This window comes from Balaenoptera acutorostrata, chromosome 13 (assembly GCF_949987535.1).
Source record: "Balaenoptera acutorostrata chromosome 13, mBalAcu1.1, whole genome shotgun sequence".
Lineage (NCBI taxonomy): Eukaryota > Metazoa > Chordata > Mammalia > Artiodactyla > Balaenopteridae > Balaenoptera > Balaenoptera acutorostrata.
This window is the reverse complement of record NC_080076.1, coordinates 923,697-936,290: the sequence shown is the minus strand read 5'-3', so window position 1 is coordinate 936,290 and position 12,594 is coordinate 923,697. Positions and strand designations below refer to the sequence as shown.

At 56.9% G+C, this 12,594-nt stretch overlaps 1 protein-coding gene across 3 annotated transcripts in view; it reads left to right on the top strand.

Moving 5' to 3' along the window:
• NFATC1 (nuclear factor of activated T cells 1) overlaps positions 1-12,594 on the top strand; it is a 102,630-nt gene that overhangs the window by 15,377 nt on the left and 74,659 nt on the right. The window lies entirely within an intron of this gene.

The following is a 12,594-nucleotide window of genomic DNA, read 5'->3' as shown; positions in this document are numbered from 1 at the left end:
CCAGCGCCGGGTCTGCTGCCATCCTGGCGTCCCTCTGCCTTCACACCCCTCGGCCTTCTCCCGGCCTGTGTCTGTGTCCGAATCTCCCTCTGTCAGGACCTAGTCGTGTTGGCCGAGGGCCCACCCCAAAGACCTCACCTTCACGACTTCTCTCCTTTTTAAAGGCCTGTCTCTAGGGGAGGTTATACCTGAGGTGCTGGGGGGGCGTGGGGACAGACCTTCGGGGACAGGAGTCAGCCCATCACAAGGGTTCACCGACACGTGGGCTCAGTTTTTGTTTTGTTTCCTATAAAAGCAAGTGACGCTCGTGTCTGTGTTTTTGGCTTCCCTGCTCGCACCTAATTGCCGTCACTGCACTGTCGGTGCAGATGGGGCCTCTGCTCGGCAGTTCCCCGGAGTAACGCGCCGGCTCCTGCACCAGCCCCGCCGGCGTTTGGAAACCACGCAGCCTCCTTCTCCCAGGAGACGGGCTGCCTGGCGGGGGGCCTCAGCTCCTCCGAGCCCCGCGTTTCTCTTTACCGGCGTCGGGGCTGCTGGTGCTCTGTTGGGTCCACTTACTCAGCCCGGGGTTTTTATTTTTAACTAAACAGCTTTCCCAACAGGTGGGCCACTAATGACCCCTGGCAGAGTGCTTTCTGCTCGAGGATTTTTATTAGACGTAGACTGTGCACACGGCCCTCCCAGGAGGTGCACGGCCTTTGCTGTGGGGCTGCGGGGGCCTCTCTGTGTGTGACAGGCATGCAGGCTTCTGCCTGTAGATTGGGGTATTCGAGGCTTAGCGTTTTCTTGTTCCTGCTCCCTTCTTTGTTCTGGCGGCAAGACTGCACGGTAGGGCCTAGTGCCTTCCAGCCGTCGTGCCCGTAAGATGAGGAGAGCGAATCGGTAGGGTTTTATTTGTTTCAGAATTTTCTCTGTTGTGCTCAGACCCTCTTTTTTTTTCCACAACTAAAGCACACGTGAGGTAGTTAGAGCTGCCAGCGGATAATGTAGTTCTAGGCGCCGAATGAACACCGCTAAACCTTTTTGGAAGTTTGTGGCAAAGAAACAGTATGAGAGATGACAGTTTTTAAAGCATCGGACGGTGAATACTGCCTTTCTGCTGGCACATTTAGGAGTCGAGAGGTAGAGGAGCAAGGATTACCATGGTCTGGTAATCAGAACCTGGATTTAATTCCTAAATGTGGGAATTTAAAAAATCCATTTGGAGGCATTTTAAAATTTAAAAACTGTTTATGCAAGCTGTCCTCTCTTTATAATTCTTCCTTAAGAAGAAGGATGTTTTGAAGCTAACCTGCTCAAGCACACAGGCCCACACACAGTTTAGGACCTTCTCATTTTCATGGACCATGATGAGGCATCAGTGAACCCACATCATCATGGCAGGTGCAAAGGTAACTACCGTGTCTCCAGGAGCTGCTGTGACCAAACCCCACAGACGGGGTGGCTTAAACAGCAGGCCTTTATCCCTCAGGGTTCTGGGGCTTGGAGTCTGCGATCCAGGCACCGGCGTTGAAGTCCTTGGACCAGGACCACCCAGGGGCCTCGCCCTACCTTGACGGCCCCTGTAAAGACCCCGCATCCAAGCGCAGTGGCCTTCTGAGGTCCTGGGGTTAGGACTCCAACCTGGGACTTTTGGAGGGCCCAGCTCAGCCTGTGACCCCCGGTGGCAGATGGGGTGGCTTCCTCAGGACCTCAGCAGCGGGGAGCCTGCGGGAACGTGGGTGTTTCTGGCGGGTCGTCCTGCGTCAGGATGCAGAGCTGCTGCCTGCTGTCTGCTCCGGGGTCTCGGTGGTGATTCCCTGGTTGAGTGACCTGCTGCATTTATCTCTTGGTCCCAGAGCTCCGGGCGAGGTGTGGTGCTCCCGGCGTTCCTGTGAGTTCACGCCAACAAACCCTGTGAAGGCACCGCACTTCCCCCCGAGGGTCTGAAGTCAGCTTTTCCCACTGTTTTGGTTCCACATCAAAATATGTTTCCTGGTCCCTGGCGATGTGTTTCCGTGTGATCCCACCAGCTGGTGCAGGGGGGGTGGGGTGGGCGGCTGGAGGCCACGGGGGGGGAGGGGTCGGGGCACTCACCCGCGGGGAAGGTGGCCAGACTTCCTGCCCACGGGGTCTCGGGCTGCCCAGCTGGGGTCCCCGGTGCTGACAGGCTCCGAAGTCTGGGGTGGAGGGCTTATCGGGACAGATCCACTTCCCAGCCTGTGGTGCAGCACCTCTGGGCACTTCTACTTCTGTCTTGCCAGTAAAAGGAACTTTTTAATGAGAAGTGTGCAGCGTTATTCTCTTCCCAAGGAATTTGGGGGCCGTGGGATCACTGCCCTTTTGGGGTCTTTTTGTTTGTACAGCATGCGTGGCTCGCCCCTGTGTGCAGAGCCTTCCAATAGGCCCACGGGGTCACAGAATGATGCTAAATTCTTGCCACAGAAGATGTGTGAAACCAACAGCAGTGTTGGGTAGAAGAAGTTCATAGGTTTTAAATAAGAGCTTAGACTTATCTTGGAGCCTCGGAGAATGACGCTACTGCTCCTAAAGCCTGGGAAACGCAGGTGACTCGTTTCAAGTGCTCCCTGTCCTCACGCCCGACAGGCCACGAGCCTCTTCAGAAAGGAGAGGGTCTTCCCACCTCGCTTCTTTCTGCGGATGAGAAAGCAGTTCTGCCAAGGATGATGCCAAGCGGGCACCCACGATCGGCCGTGGCGGTGAGGGTGGAGATGACCGGCCGAGTCCCGCTCCCGGTGGATTGTTTCTCGGTGGTGGTTTTCAGAGGACGTCATATTGTCCCAAAGGAGCTAAAGTTTAAATGTCCGTTGGTTCAAGCAAACGTACTTGAGCGTCTGCCCTGGGCGAGGGTGCTTATCCAGGGTCCTCGCTGTGTGTGTCCAGTGAACTTGTGTTTCCTTTAGAATAGGCTCGGGGAAAGTCCCAACTTTTGAGGTCTTAATGTCTCTGTCTGTGCCCGGCACAATCTCTGAATTTGCCTTTAAAGGGGCAAAGTTACAGGAGGAATGTATGATACTTAAAAGGAAACTAGTTTTGGGAATGTGGAGCATTTTAAGGTGAGTCTTTTGTAACAGCAACAGCACACGTGTGGAATTAAATTCCAATAGACAAATTTTGCTTTTGTGATTCGAGTAGTTAAAGAGTAGACTTTCTTAAGGGGCGAGGGCACATAATGAACAGGGTTACTTGGAGCTACCGGGTTCAGTGACCCGAGGGGCTGCATGTCCAAATCAGTATTTCAGATGTGGTTTCTTTTAGGTTTTTGGGTCCGATCGATGATTTTAATAATATCCATAACCTTTATGCTGTGTCTAACTGTTAGTTTCCAAAAGTCTGATGAAACTACTGCTGACTCTGATTGCATTTTATAAGTTGTTTGAATATTTCAGAGTTTATCCTAATTTGGAGTAAGATTAAATGAAGCTGGAGGCTGGTAACAAATCCAACTACACGTCATTCCGTTGGGGCACCCCTGGCCCCAGCCCGTCTGCACTCGGGTGGTCTCCATCGGGCCAGCCCACTCGGGCTTTTGGACCAGTCAGTCACTTTTGGGTTATTTTCCCTTTTCTGACCTGACAAAGGATCTTCAGCCACATCATTTGAAGATCACAAAAGGAAGCTCGCTGGGGACTCCCCTGGCGGTCCAGCGGTTAAGACTCCGCGCTTCCACTGCAGGGGGCTCAGGTTCGATTCCTGGTTGGGGAGCTAAGATCCCACATGTGGCACGGCCGAAAAGTTAAAAAAATTTTTAAAAGATTACCAAAAAAAAAAAGGAAGCTCACTGATAGTGAGCTTTAAAAAGAAGACAGTTTGGGGGGAGGTCTCTGCACGGTCCCCCTGAGCACTTGCTTACAAGACCCAGTGCCAGGGTCACATGTTCAGGCCCCACTAATAAGAGGTAGAGCTGGACTCACGCCATGATTAGCTCACCCCGGAGGCGCTCCCTGGCTGGGCCCCTGCTCCCCGGAGCCCTGACGAGTTTTCCCTCTAATCGGGGGGCATCGGGGAGCCTGGGACCTTTCTCTGACGTCTGCGTCCTGCTCCCAGGATGCTGGTGGCTGCTCGGGGAGGGTGGGAGCCCAGCAGACAGAGGCCCTCACGAGGCCAGAGGCTGACCTTGGCCACAGGCCTGCAGAGGCTCCCGCAGGTGAATTCGGAGTCCGAGTGCAGGACCCGGGCTGTGTGTTTCTGCAGTTGTGCTTTCTTGCTGCAGGAGTATGTGGTCTCGGAGGCCCAAACCCTCATCCCCGCGGGGCAGGCTCTTTCTGGTTTCCCAGAGTTCACAGCTGACGCCAGAAAAGGTGCTCTGTGTACTGACTTCCAGCTGGAAAAATCAGCCTGGCAGGTTCAGCTGTGATCTGTGGATCTGTGGCAGAGCGAGAGGCTTCTGCCCCACCTTTACGGCCCTTTCCCCAGGGTGTACGTGGAGGATGTAGGCCCCGATTTCTCTCTTTGATGCTGTTCTATGAATGTCTGTTTTTAGCCACGAAAAGGAGAAAGAGGATCTCAAGTACTTTTGCGTTCCCGGAGAGGATAAAATCATCTGAATCTTCGTGGCTTTACACACAGATGTTTAAGTCTAGCCATTGAGATCTGCCATGTTGGCTGATTCTGTAGATAATCCAAATGCCCGCAGAGTTTCGGCTACGAAACCGGTCAGCTCCTGGCCTGGCCCTGCTCCCGCCGGGCCGTCCATCCATGTGCGTGTGAAGGCGGGGCTGCTGCGCTCAGGGGTCTCCCATCCCGGGGCCCCTTCCTGGGTCTCCGATCTTGAGATTCCCCAAACCGTGAGGAGACCCGACCAGGAGCAAGTGTCCAGTGACGACACGCACGAGTGACCACAGACACAACAGAATTGCTTTCTGCTCAGACGTTCTCCTCCGAGGAGAGAGTGGGGTGCTTGTCGGGGACCCCGCGCACCTGCAGCACACCTGGGCTGGGCCTCCGGGGAAACAAGGGAACGGTCCTGCCGGAGACCGAAATGTAATCGTGAGGCAGCGATTGTCCACCTTTAAAACTTGGCCTTCCGTGAAAATTAACGAGCAAAATTGTATTTATATGTCATGATGGGCTTCGCCTTTTAAATAAATGCTTCTAAAATACCTTCTGGAAGCTGGGGCTTGACCCACAGCATTGAGCTGGTTTTCGGTAAAGAAAGCGACCCGCATGTTGTTTCCCCCCTGAGGTGTCCCGTCCAGGTTGGTCTGTGCTCTGAGCGCCCAGCCGGCCGCGGCTGCGCCAGCCCACGCAACTGGGACACGGAAGCAGTGCATTAGTGACGCGCTGCGTCCCACTGCTCTCAGCGACGGAAGCGGTGCATTAGTGACGCGCTGCGTCCCGCTGCTCTCAGCGACGGAAGCGGTGCATTAGTGACGCGCTGCGTCCCGCTGCTCTCAGCGACGGAAGCGGTGCATTAGTGACGCGCTGCGTCCCGCTGCTCTCAGCGACGGAAGCGGTGCATTAGTGACGTGCTGCGTCCCGCTGCTCTCAGCGGCGGTGCCTTTGTCACTCCGGCCCCGTTGTTTTAAAGGCTTGTTGAGGCGGGCGGTTCTATTCTCTCCCTGCTCAGGCTTCATGTAGATTTAAGCGGGCTGTTTCCGGGATCTGACCATTCCGCCCAAGCGCTGGTCGTGCCGTGGAAGCCCCGGGGCCCCTGGGAACGCCTGATTTTCTCCCGAGAGTCGCTTCCCACAGGTGAGTGCGGCCACCTGCAGGGCAGTCACACCGTGAGGATGCCTGTTACCCCTGAGCCCAGAGCGCTGCAGGGCTGTCGGGACGTGCGTGCACCGTGGCCTCAGCATCCCTCCCCGGGGACCTGGGCTCGGGGCCAGCGAGCTCGCGGGAGGCGTGGATGAGTCTCACTTTACAGATGGGGAAACTGAGGCACTTGGAAATTGCTAGACACAAGACGGAAGACAAAAGGCCGTAAGGCTCCAGTGGCCCGGCCTGGGGGTGGGGGGGCGAGTGTGGTCACTCCAGGACGCGAGGCTGGGAGGATCCAGTGATGGCCGTGAGCCCCCCACTGCGGGGGCACGTCTCGGGGCTGGACGCGCACCTGTAGGTGGTACCGGCGTCCCACTGTTTTATTTCAAGTCAGATGTTACGGGAGGTGGGGGGAGGCGGAGTCCGGGGGTGCTGCGGTCACTCGCTCTTGGTGTCCAGAGACCACGGCAACGGGGGCAACGCCCAGCGGGCTGTGCCTCTCGGGCATGGGGTCTCCTCTGGCCTGACCACAGGCTGAGCTCTGTTTCAGCGAGACCCTCGCTGGGGCTGTGAGCTTCTCTAGTCCTCAGGGAGCAACGTGCCTGATGCAGGTACATTCCTGTAGATGATCTGAGAACAATTTATCTGTTACATCCTGAGCCACTGAAGTCTGTTTTAAACTTAGAGTTTGGAAATGGAATGGTTACTATTTCATGACTGTCCAGGTTTTTCTGTGGGTCCCCTATTAAAACAGATTAAGGGTGAACTCTGGGAGTTGCCCCCTGACTGTCCTGGCATCTCTGGGTAGAAATCAAATCCGAGTGTCAGTGTCATGGCTTATGTATGCCCCATCCTGCGTTAGCTCGGCGGTTCTGTTTCTTGGTTTTGTAAGCAGTGTGGCAGGTGTCAGCTGAGCTTTCTCAAGCTCCGTAATGACTGGTTAGCAGCAGGCTCTGGCGGCGTCTGAAAAGGCATTTGGGGCCTAGTAACAGTCACAAACACGCTGGCATCTGCCCCCTGTAACAAACGTGAGGGTCAGTGGAGCACAGAGGGACCATCCAGAGCTCAACTTCCCACGGAGGTCCTCACCAAGTAAACACTCCTCCACCCATCCACCCACCCAGCCACCCAGCCACCTATCCATCCACCCACCCATCCACCCACCCACCCATCCACCCACCCATCCTTCCTTCCATCCACCCAGACCTCCTTCCTTCTATCCATCCACCCACCCACCCACCCACCCACCCTTCTATCCATCCACCCACCCATCCACCCACCCATCCACCCACCCATCCATCCACCCATCCTTCTTTCCATCCACCCACCCATCCTTCCTTCCATCCACCCAGACCTCCTTCCTTCTATCCATCCACCCACCCACCCACCCTTCTATCCATCCACCCACTCATCCACTCACCCATCCACCCATCCACCCACCCATCCACCCACCCATCCATCCACCCATCCTTCTTTCCATCCACCCACCCACCCACCCATCCACCCACCCATCCTTCCTTCCATCCACCCAGACCTCCTTCCTTCTATCCATCCACCCACCCACCCACCCACCCTTCTATCCATCCACCCACTCATCCACCCACCCACCCACCCATCCACCCATCCACCCACCCATCCACCCACCCATCCATCCACCCATCCTTCTTTCCATCCACCCATCCTTCCTTCCATCCACCCAGACATCCTTCCTTCCATCCCTCCACCCATCCATCCACCCACCCACCCTTCTATCCATCCACCCGCCCATCCATCCACCTGCCCAGACATCCATCCACCCGCCCAGACATCCATCCATCCATCCACCCACCCATCTATCCACCCATCCACCCAGACATCCATCCACCCATCCAAGGCATGGGCCCTCCCTGTGCCCTTTGTTCCACTCCAAGAGTGGACGTGAGGGAAAGGCAGCGTCCTCCCTTGTCTAGACAGTTCTGGTCCCCGGGGACGGAGGAACTGGGTGCAAATGCAGTTGTCTAGTCTTGGGTCAGGAGGAGAAGCCCCAGTAGTTTGAGAAATTCCTCCAAAGTAGCTTATTTTCCACCTCAGCTGGATTTCTGGACAAGAGCTCTTTCTGTCCCACTGGGCTGCCCCCACGTTGAGTTGTAGGAGCACCTGGTGTCCTTAGACGTGTCTTCTCTCAGGAGAGGGTTTAGGAGTTGGAGGGCTTGTTTTCCTGGAGAACAGAGGGCCCTGCAGTGATGCTGCCCTCCTGCGAGCCGAGGAGGAGACCCCAGGTAGCTGTCCGCCCTGGGGAGAGGCGCCGGGTCCAGTCTGCCTGGGGGTCCTGGAGGCTGCCTGTCTCCCCCCGTGCAGGTGCAGGGCGGTGGGAACGGTCGGGATGCAAGTCTGGACGGCAGGGCCTGAGAGGCTTACGTGAAACTGGCCTGTTTTCGGGGGGGGCAGGGTGGGGTGATGAGCGGTGCAGAGTAAGGATGACGGCAATCTTCCAGAAAGCTGGAAGGAAGTCTTAGCTCCTTGGAGTTCTCCACACCCTGTTCGGTGGAGCCACTAAAAGCAAAGCATTCTTACGAAATTCCTGAATCGATCATTAAGAAAAAAAAAGAATCTCTCCACGGTGGCCTTGCTGTTCTTGTTCTGAAAGTTCCAGGTCCGTGACTGAGTTTGAATTGGAGTTCTGAGCAGACCTGGGCCTGGCAGAGCCTCCGAGAGTGTGGAGAACGAGCGGTGGCCCTTCCTGGCCTGCCCACCTCCCGAACACGCACCAGGCACTAGACCCCATCCGTGCCCCCCCCCCAAGTTCCCAGGGCACAGGGACAAGTTGGGGACCAGTCGGGGACAAGTCGGGGCCGAGGTGGCAGCAAGGAGGGGTCTGGCACTGGTGTGACCCAGACAGGGCCTCTTGGGGGGGGGGATCCTGGGCCTCACGACAGGTCACTGGCCACAGAATCTCGGGGTGCGGGTGCCCTGCCTACAGCACCCCGAGGGTGGGCAGGCCGATGTGGGGCTCTCTCCTCTCACCTCACTGGCCTCCTTGCATTTTACTGCCCGGCTCCGTCCCTCGGCCCCCTGTTCACCCACCAACGTCTCCGTAAAAGCACTCTTCCAGCCTCCGGGAGTGGTCAGGGCACCTCCTCCAGGCCACCGTCCTCCTCGTGGCCAGCCCTGTCCCCGAGTCCCCTCAGCGCCATCTGAGTGACAGGGCAGAGGAAGCCGGTCCCAACAGCTGGGGGTGACCACCCGAGACCCCCGGGCATGAGTTCCTGTCTGAAGCCCGCCCCCCGCTCCCATCCCTCCCAGACCCATCAGACATGCAAGGCCAGCCCCGAAGGACTTTGGCCTTTCGTGGATCACAGCCAGCCCCTCCCCGAGGGCTGTTCCCTGGGAGGGTGGACGGGTGGGTGAGGATGCCACCCACGGCCCGCGAACCTCTGGGGGGTCCTCAGCGGAGAGGCCGGCTGCGCCAGGGCGCCCTCCAGGAAGGCCGACCTTTCTGGCGTGGGAGGAGCTTTCTCACCCATGCCTGGCGGGGGCCCCAGGGGGAGCTGGGTGGACCTTGGGGCGAGGTGTGTGGTCCCGGCCAAGCCTTGGCCCACGGGAGCCTTTGGGGGCCCGGAGACCCTGCTTGATTAAATAGCCGAGAACTGAGCTGATAACCTTTTTTAAAATTAGAGGGAGAAAGACAAAACAAAGCAAGTAAGTTAGGCGGCCATGGGCTCCCAACCCTGGGAAAACGTGTTACTTTAAAGTTGGGGTGACGTCCTTCCCCTTCTGCTCTGGTTCTCTCTCTCATTCGGGCGGACTTCAGTCCTGCCAAGTTCAGAGTTTGTAGCTTCAGCTCTTTTAGAAACAGAAGAGTCCTGAAAGCCTTTACAGTTTTCTTCTAAGTGATAAGTCCATATGAGCCTTAGGTCTCAGAAAATTCAGAACTGAAAGGATTCTACCCAAACCATCTGAACAAAAGAGCAGCCACTCTCCCCGGGTATCTACACGGAAGGAGAACTTCCCAGCACAGGGGCTTTGCTGAGACTCTCGTACGTGGCACCTGGCGGTGGGACGTCCGGTGCACGTTGGTTCTCTGACGTTGAGTGGACAAGGCCTTTTTTCAGGGAGAAGGTTCCAGAAGGGCTCCAGGCTCGGGTGCAGCCAGTTTAGGGAAGTCACTGCCTCTGACTCGGAACAGTCACCGAGCTCTCCAGGGCAAGAACAGGAGGGTGAGAAAGTAGACGATTTGGGGGGTTTACAATTCATATCCTTCACTGTGGGATACTTTTTAATGCCGATAAACAAAAAGGAAAGTGAATCCCTGACAGTTCCCGGCCCTGGAATATCGCCGTGGTAACTTGAGTGCCTGTTTCTCAGCTTCGCTCTTTCACTCTGTATCACAGAAAACCAAACTTGTACACGAGTCGGAGACTAGTCATGGCTCCCCACGCCCACACCTAACTGACTGATGACTTGTGGTCCGCTTGCCTCACCTCCTCACCCACACCCATTATTTTGCGGTAAATCCCAGACCTCGTGAAGTCTTACCCGTCGATATTCAGCGTGTCTTTCAGAGATGGGGGCTCAGTTTTAGAAACAAATCATGACACCTGTAGATACCGTACCCGACACTGATACGTGATTTAAGAGAATCCCTTGGTATCACCGAGCAAGTGTCCAGACTCCCCTGACCCACTTTCTCCGAGGTGGTCGGATTCCAGCTCCAGGCCTCGCGGTCGGCTCAGGTGCAGAAATCTCTGTTTTCCCCGCACGCAGCTGTAGGGGGCTCGGCGGGTCCCAGTCTGGGTCACCTGGCACACTCCTCTGTCCCTGGTGTTCGCGGTTTTTCCTCGAACTGGTGCAGAATCGGGGCCTTGCTGGGATCTGGCTCCGAGTTCTGGCGAAATGGTGCGTGCCGTTCCCTCAGAGGCGGGTTCTGGCGTCTCCGTGGTGGTAGCGGTGGCCGATGAAGTGGTTTAAATGGAGAGGCCTGGGGTGAGCAGGTCCGGCCCGAGCCCCGCCCCGCTGGCCATCGGGAGCACAGAGGCGCGGTGGGGACTGAGTGAGGCTGTCCGGAGCCCTGGGCCCTGCGATGACCTTGGTTTTGAATCAGTGCGAATGGCCTCCGTCCGTCTGTGTCCCTGCGGTCAGCCGCGCTCTGAGCTGGGTCTCCTGTGCTGGAGAAACATGTCCCTGTCAGGTTGCACCCGCGGAGACTGGCGGGTCAGCTGGTGTCCCTGGGTCCTGCTCAGGGGTGGGTTTGGTTGGTGTCGAGACGGGTGCAGGCGGTCGGTGGTGCCGAGGTCAGAGCTGCAGTCTCATAAACACGTGCTCCGGGGCGGCACAGCTTTTGCTGAAGTGCGGGAGGCTGTCTGTGAAATCCTTTGTGTGCTGGAAAGACTGCCCTGGCCTCGCGGGTACCCAGGGAAGCCCCGAGCGGGCGACCACAGTGGCCGGGCAGGGAGGAGGGGCCCCGGGCAGGGCCTGGATGGGGGTGGGAGACACGGGCTGAGAGAAGTTCAGGTTCGTCTGGGGCTCTGCATGCCCGTGGGGAGGTGGGCTCCAGGCTCCAGGCTGTGAACTAAGCGTCAGAAGAGAGCCTTCACCCTTTTCCCGCATGAAGGAAGCACAGAGACTCGATAGGACACGAAAGGCTTTCCGGTGGGAAGTGGATGGTGGCAGCAGCTCCAAGAGCAGGGAATTCAGACGGGGGCCCCGGGGGGCTCCCCGATGGAGGCCGTGTGACTCCCTTCCTTGTGTCACACGAGCCGGCGTCCCCAGCCTGGAGGCCAGGGCCGGCCAGGCCAAGCCAGGCTGCGTAGCACCCACTCACAGCGGGGCTCCTGGTGGCTCGGGGAGGCCGTGGGCCTGGTCCACCCCTCGGCCTGGGGGGCGGGGTGATGGTGTCAGTGGTAACGGGTGGAAACCGCAGGCACTCAGCGCCGCCGGGCCACCAGCGTCGCTCCTCGGGGTGGGGGGGCGTGAGGCACGGCCTCCAGCCTCTTCTTTAAACGGGAGCAAAAGGAACGTGGTTCAGGTCCTTACGTACCGAGTGCACAACAGCCATTTAGAAAAACCTTCTATTTGCCAGAATTCCAGACTCGCAGAGAGTTGCAGAGAGATCTGTGTCCCCTTCAGCCAGTGTCCCCAACAACGCCAAGCTGATATCAAGGACAGCGACCGTCATCCCGGAGCGGCCTTTGGAGACCCCGAAGGAGCAGGGGTTGGGGTGTGGGGGGCCTGGAGTCCCACGTTGCCGTTAGTCAAATGCGTGTAAGAGGTCAGGGGACACTTGAGAGGCCTGGAGACTTTCAGAGATGTTACCACTGGGGGTTCAGAGTGTTTCAGTTTATTGTTACCACGTGATGGGCGCGTGTTGCAGTGTTACAGGAAGATGCAGCCTCAGAGTGCCCTTCCCTGTGTGGTTTGGCAGAGATTAAAGCCATCGGGCCCCTATGTTGGCGAGGCCGTGCAGGGGACCTGAGCCCCGGGAGGTGTCAGGAGCCCCAAGTGTTCACGCTCTTTGACGGAGGCTGTGGATCTGTGCTGAGGAAATGACCAGAAAGGCCACCAGGATCTCACGCTGGATGTTCGCATCTCTGGTATCGATAAGAGCAACAGATTGGGAGCAACCCACGAGTCCATCCACAGAGCATCAGTCATCTACAGGACAAGATGTGGTGCTGAGATCAAACCATTTTTGAACAATATGCTAAAATGCTCAACATGTGATCTTTACATTAAAAAAGCCAGGATGTCACACTATATATTTTATTTTGTTAACATCCATCCCTTTTGTGTAAAAATACTTACAGATATATGCCCAGTTGTGGAGGTAATTTCTCTGGTTGATTATGAGATACATACGTGTGTGTGTGTAGAGAATGTAAAATAGCTTCTGTTTGTACAGATCAGCTGGATCTT